The 6,549-nt window shown below is 40.1% G+C and overlaps 1 long non-coding RNA gene across 2 annotated transcripts; it reads left to right on the forward strand.

Moving 5' to 3' along the window:
• The first annotated feature begins 725 nt into the window (after nucleotides 1–725).
• Nucleotides 726–4,259, forward strand: LOC138723214 (uncharacterized). Of its 2 annotated transcripts, XR_011337830.1 has the most exons (4): nucleotides 726–863; nucleotides 1,328–1,450; nucleotides 2,548–2,779; nucleotides 3,974–4,259. It is a non-coding gene; the product is annotated as an uncharacterized lncRNA (long non-coding RNA). The 2 variants fall into 2 exon arrangements; XR_011337829.1 differs by lacking the exon at nucleotides 3,974–4,259 and having other exon boundaries at nucleotides 2,548–2,808.
• The last annotated feature ends 2,290 nt before the right edge of the window (nucleotides 4,260–6,549 follow it).

A 6,549-nucleotide genomic window follows, 5' to 3' on the forward strand; every position in this document is an offset into this window, starting at 1 on the left:
AAGACATTCTAAATCAAAGTGTCTGTTTTCAGTCGGGAGATTCCTGTTTCCACTGGGGTATAATTTCCACGTAGGGCATCACCAGAGGAACTCCAGATGTGTTATGTCCATTGTTCGGCAAATCAAATGAACAGGTGCTGAAATGTTAGTTCTTTAAGCAGTCCCAGTAGAATTATTACCACAAAATGTGTGCGTGTAGAACAAAATAAAAGCAAATGTGCAACTCTGGAAAAAAAAAACCACCTTAACAAACCAAGATGATGTGACTAGTGTATATTACAATGCAATTTTCCTGCAGTTATTCAATTACATGATACATTTCGTGCAATTCACAAAGAGACTGTTCAAAGCTATTTATAATGTTTGCATGGTATGTTTTTATGGTGAAACTCTTCCACCTTAACATTTTTTTTATATAAATCACTTAAACAAGTAGGATTAGTTTTGTATTTTTCTTTAATTGTCATTGGGGTTTATATTATTTTCCTGATGTTTGTAGATACTTGAGTATGTCAATCAGAATGAGTGTTACACATCAACAAAAATATTTATGGTGTTGAATACCGTTACTGGAAGTGGAAACCTATAAAATTCCTCTCTTGACCTGAAAGGAAATGTTTAGTTCTGTGTTTTAGCACTGGTGTATTTAAATGTACTATCTCCTCTCTTTTTATATCTTTCTTACTAGAACTGCTGTCTTAGATCTCAGGTTTGGAAGGTACAGTACACAGTATGGTCTCCTTCGTATTGAACAGAGGCACAGAAATTTGCCTGTGTGAAACAACATGCAGATCAAGCCTTTAGAGAGGGGGGAGGTCACTATGCCTGCTGAGATCAATAGAAGCTAAGCATTAAAATTCTAGGTGAGAAGCTAGAACCGTGCTAATACAGAATTTGCAAATATAATTACAGTATTAACACATTATACTGCTAGAAGCAGGGTCTTTGCTAAAAGACATTATTAGCAATAAAATACAAATGAATAGTATGTTCTGGGGCTCCTAAACTGTCAAAATTAGGACATAAAGTGTATTTCCTTTTGTAGCAATGTACTGCACAACTGTAACATCTACCTCAAAATGTGAAATTAAAAAGCCGTAATATTTAAGGCATAATAGTTTAAAAGTCATGTTCTCTGAAAAATATATAATTATTACAAGTATTATTGGTACTCTATTGGAAAATTATGTGAAAAACAATTACTTGTTTTCTTATTCAGTGTTTTTGATGGAGTTCCACAGCATTTAGACATATATAATATGAATGTGCACCAGGTTTCATTGCTTCCTTGTGCTGCTAAATCGTTTTCCTTCCTTGTTTCCTTGAGGCTTTCACAAATCAACAGAGGATGGAAAAATCACTAAAAATGATAGACCACTTTCTGCAAAATCTCAAAAATTGACACTCAGAGGAAACTATCTTGTCTGAAGAAATTACTTAGCCTTTTCAGGTGAATATATCTGCCATTAAGATATCTTAATAAACCATTCTTGCCGCACTGTAGTGCGTGCTGAAAGAGGCATAGCTAAATGCTGTGCAGCTGCTGTGATATGTGCCAAAGTTTAGACTGATCTAAGCGAGGCTTAGCAGCTATCTTTAGCATACAGATGAGTGAGTCTATCCCAAGCGTGCACTCGGTCTTTTTACCTGATATGCTGCTCTTGAAAATCCGATGCTGTCATGTAAAACGAAATGCCTGTTATCAACAAGCAGCTGAATCTCTACCTGGATTATGCTAATTTTAGTTAACAATCTGTACGTTTAAAAAGGTATTGCTTTATGACCCTTTGCATGTTGAATTGTTGGGAAATAATTTGTTTGGTTTTAGCAGTACTTGGCACCAATTTCATGCTTTTCAGTTGTATGCCATTACAAAGTACATCTTCTTTCATTTTCTGCTGTTGTGACATCATCAAGTTCTAGTCACTACCCCATTCTGCAGTGCTCTTGTTGCTAAGAGCCTTGACTCACAAAAAGCAAAAGGAAATATGTGCAAGTGAAGAAAAGAGTCTGGTATTATTTCAGGCTTCCCTCTGCTGTTTCTGGTGTGCTCCAGTTCAGAGATTAGGGAACTGAGAAGTTGTGTTAATCTCAAAGCTTTCTGGTTTAAGCATTTGGGAATGGAATGCTTTCTAGACCCTCAGTTTGCTGAGCCCAATGGTGCACCCAGGTGCGGCTTTGTTTACTAAAGACTCAAGGACACATTTAACAAAGCTGCAGTATTGCCTCTGTTATAGTCCCGTGTGCCAGCACATGGAGGAAAGTGCATGGAGGAATATGAGGGCGACAATGAAGGGATCCAGAGGAGGATGGCAGTGAGGAGGAAGAAAACAAACTGACAAAAAAGGAAAAGGTGATAAGAGGAGACGAATGACCTGGAAATGAAAAAAAGAAAAAAAAAAAAGATGGTGTTCCTGCGAGTTTTGTGGATCATATTCAGCACATCTGTCTTAATGTGGTTTGATGTTTTGTCATAATGCTGACATGGTGCATCGGTGTAGTAGTTTGTAATGCAGCACAATAAACTCACAATGTGCTGTTTTACAGGTCCTCAATAGCTTCTGTGTGGTTATAATCAGGACAGTAACACCAATAGAGAAGGTAATGCTGCTGGTAAAGTGTAACTAGGTGAGAGAGACAGCATGTTATGAGAGAGAAATGGAGTAGAAACGACACGAAAAAATGGAAGAAAACTGAAGAAGAGAGGCTGAGATACAGGAAGAGGTTAGTGACCAGACAGCTTTCCAGAAACCTGCCTTTGTTCCCTTACAGAGAGGAGGTACTACTGGAAGAAATGCTGTTTCAGATGGGGAGGTGACAGGAGCTAGTAAAGCTAAACTAACTGACCCAAGATGAAGTGGGGGGTGGGGTGGGGGTATGTTTAGAGGAATTAAAAAAAAGCAGGGGGAAATGATGGTAGTGTTTCATACAGTGCTATCTAAAAATGTGATAGGATATGTTACAGTGATCACTCAGTCTGGGTAGGTATAACATAAAATATAAGTAGGTATATAGATCAATACACAAAGTGCGTTTGCTGTTTGGAAAATGAAGAGAACACTTCAGAGAAGCACACAGCTCAGCAACTGTTAACTGGGTACATGCAGGGTGTTTAACAAAAACCCAAAGCACTCAGATTCACTCTTTTCTATGCAATTTTTTTGGGGAGGGAGGGTTTTTTATAACTGAAACATTTTTTTCCCCTTTTCCATTCACCATTTTCCTGCTATCTCAGATCCTTTCAGATCCAAGTTCAGATCCTTTCTTTTCAGTCTCCTCTTTTCAGTCTTGGGCTTTCTGAATTAAATGCTGCAATATTTAGCTGCCTGCAGTTACTGTGATTGGACTCTACGGGTGGCCTGAGCAATTTTCACACAATGGAGCTGGTTCTTTTCTCACTCACACCAGTGTAACTCGTTGGCTTCAGTGGAGTTACTCTTGATTCACAGTGTCCTGAAAGGAGAATTGTGCTAGCTCTTTCACATGTTCTTTCATCTTGATGATATTTTTGCTTACATGTATAATTGATTTTCTGGGAATATCTCCTGCTGCTGACAGGTAGACCTAGGAACTTCCTAAGATGGAAATAAATTTAAGCATTTTTAGGTCACTGAGTTCAATCCACCGCTGCTACAACACCATGTTATATAATTTCTTTCATAAACTGATCAGGCTTTAAACATTCATTAAGACTCTATTCTCACTACAATTGGTAAATTCAGACAGAAAGGTTAGTTACATCCTGTGTAGGTTCAAAACCACAACTGAAATAATTTTCAAATGCTCTAGAAGTATTTTCAAGTCTCACATATGCCTGATTTTTCCATACAGCAACCGTGATAAAGGCTTTATTCTTGGCAGAGGTAGGTAGGCTCAGCTCTGAGAAAGCACGGTTCTGAAATTACAGGCATACTTAGGAGGTACCGTGTAGTTTTCTATTCATGGTCACATCCCTCTCACACATTTTAGTGAGAGTTACAGGCGGTCATCTGACAACAAATTTTTACCATACCTGAAGTGCCACCCTGAAAGTCAATTACAGAAGAAGAAGGGTATGGAACAGGTGTATACAACTTGTCTGAAGATGGATTACTGCAGACTTCAACTTACTTATGTTGGGCTACCTTCTCTTTACCACCCTGTCTTAGCAGACGCCCTCCATTTCAGCAGGATTTGTTCATTTATGGAATTCCTGGGCCTAACTGGCATGAAGCTGAAATTACCAGTATAACCAAGAGTTTAATTGTAATTAAAGCATAGATGAAAAGCAGAGCCTGATTTTTCTCTTTTGTACTTTAAAGATGATTCACCTGAAGCCAACAGAATTATTGTTACCTGTATCTGCCAGATCTCTTCATCAGAAAGCTGAGAGATACCCTGCTGCACACTGACATGGGGAACAGTTGCCAGCCAGGAATCCTCAGTGCATCACCCTTTTCAGCTTTACAGCTGTCAGTGCTCAACCCTGCATGTGCTGTTGGGCTATTGAAAGATGGCATTGACTCTGGTCACAATCTGCTGCATGATCAAAAATGTGTTGATCATGGGCCAAGGAGAGAGCAGTGAGGCAGGTCAAACCAGTTTCTTTCACCTACGCAGCACACGGGGCTGAAGGAGTTGTTTGGTAGGCTATGTGCTCCACAGGCCTCATACAGAGGTTTGGGGAGAGTCTGGTGTGCCTCCTCATAGTGCCTCACTGTAAGTGCATAATGGTGATAGGTTATTTTGAGGCTCAGAGCTCTGATATATGGCCTCTGGCAGAGTTACCTGTTCAGTTGAAGACATTACTGCTCTCAACTGTCTGCATTACCGTGCTCTGAGGTATCACCACAGTCTTATGGTGGAGACTCCAGGTCACAGGCTGGTGTACCAAAAGCTACCTACTTTAATTGCTGTGCTCTACTAGAATGACCATGACCTCTGGCAGCTGGGAGAAATAACATCTTAAAGTGCAGCAGCTAAATCTGCCAGAGCGTGTTGTTCAGAGCCTTTGGTTCTCAGCTGTGGGTGGAAGGAGTCCTTGCCTGGGGCTGCAGGCCTGAGGACAACCGTTCCTGCCTTCACTGTCCCTGCAGATCCTCTGTCACCCCCGGTGTCACCTGCTGGTCCATGTGGAAGACTTGTCATAGTTGTTACAACTTAAAGGGCAAGGTGTATGTATAAAGAAACTTCAAAGTCAGCGATATTGGATTAAGTGAAAAGTGACGACTGTTCTTTGGAAGGTCAATTACTGAAGAAAAAAATCTTAGCACCTTTCTAGTGATGTCATTTTGAAAGTGGTTTGTGATCGCACCGTGCAGCTCTTAGGTTTTAGTAGCCGTTTTGATTTGCTAAAATGTGGAGACATAATAGAAAATAGGTTAAAATCTTCCTTTATATGAAGAATGAAATTAGATGACATGACAATAAAAGATGAGCTTTTTATCCCGTTTTTACTAAGAAATTTGTGTTGATATGCTATGGCTTTTTTAATTTTATTATAGGAATTTTATTTTATTATAGGAATGGTTGGACTCGATGATCCGGTGGGTCTCTTCCAACATGGTTATTCTATGATTCTGTGATTTGTCCATCTGTTTATTTTGGAATGGAAGAAGATTGGAAGTGGGAATGGGATCTCCTCCTTCAGTCAGCTGAATGTCTTGTGGAATTTTGTTAACAAAAATAAGTCTAAAAGCTCATCAACTACAAGACAGATCCATAGGAAGTCCAACTTTAGGAGTTCCGATGTTTGCACAAACACTTATCTAGTGGTTGATTTATGTTCAGAAACAGATTAAGCCAAGATGGCTTGGAACGGTTACAGATGCTGGCGGTGCGCCCTGCCCGCCTCTTGCAGTTACCATTTCTACACCAGGGGTGGCCCAGCCCCTCATGAATCAGAAGCTGGTGTCCACGTTTCACTGATAGGCATGTTATATCAGGCCAACATCAGTTTGTGTTCATGGTTAAGCCGCGGCATTCCTGCCATGGGAGACACCTTGCAAGTGTAGATCAATGTACATAGCTGGGGCAGATAATTTCTTTGTCAGCTGCATCTTAATGTAGTGTGAGATAGGATGAATGCCTTCAACATTATTGTGTTTGAGAGGAGGATTTTTAAGTTATTAATCTGAAAGATGAGGAATCCTTAGTGGAAATGGAGAGTTGAGGTGGTTTAGGGTGGGTGTGATAGCAGAAGCATGCCAGGAGGAGCAGAATCCTGACCGTAACGTTTTCACAGAATCACTAGATTGGAAAAGACCCACTGGATCATCCAGTCCAACCATTCACATTGGTAAAAATCTAAGTCCATTCATCATCATGTGGCAATTAGTTGATAAGTTTTGCTGCTGCTGGTTTGCGTGTTTAACTATCTTGTCATAGAAATCTGCCTTGTATCGAGAAATAATCCGTAGACAATATCCAGACGTGATGTTTCGTTGTCTAACAAGGTATAGTTGGCTTAGGTCGAACGATAACCTGAGCGGAGTCTCCGGGCGTGCTTGAATACTCCAAAAATATCACGAGCAGCCTTGAAGAGGATGGATCCCTAGGGGCATAAGTGGA

This window comes from Phaenicophaeus curvirostris, chromosome 8 (assembly GCF_032191515.1).
Source record: "Phaenicophaeus curvirostris isolate KB17595 chromosome 8, BPBGC_Pcur_1.0, whole genome shotgun sequence".
Lineage (NCBI taxonomy): Eukaryota > Metazoa > Chordata > Aves > Cuculiformes > Cuculidae > Phaenicophaeus > Phaenicophaeus curvirostris.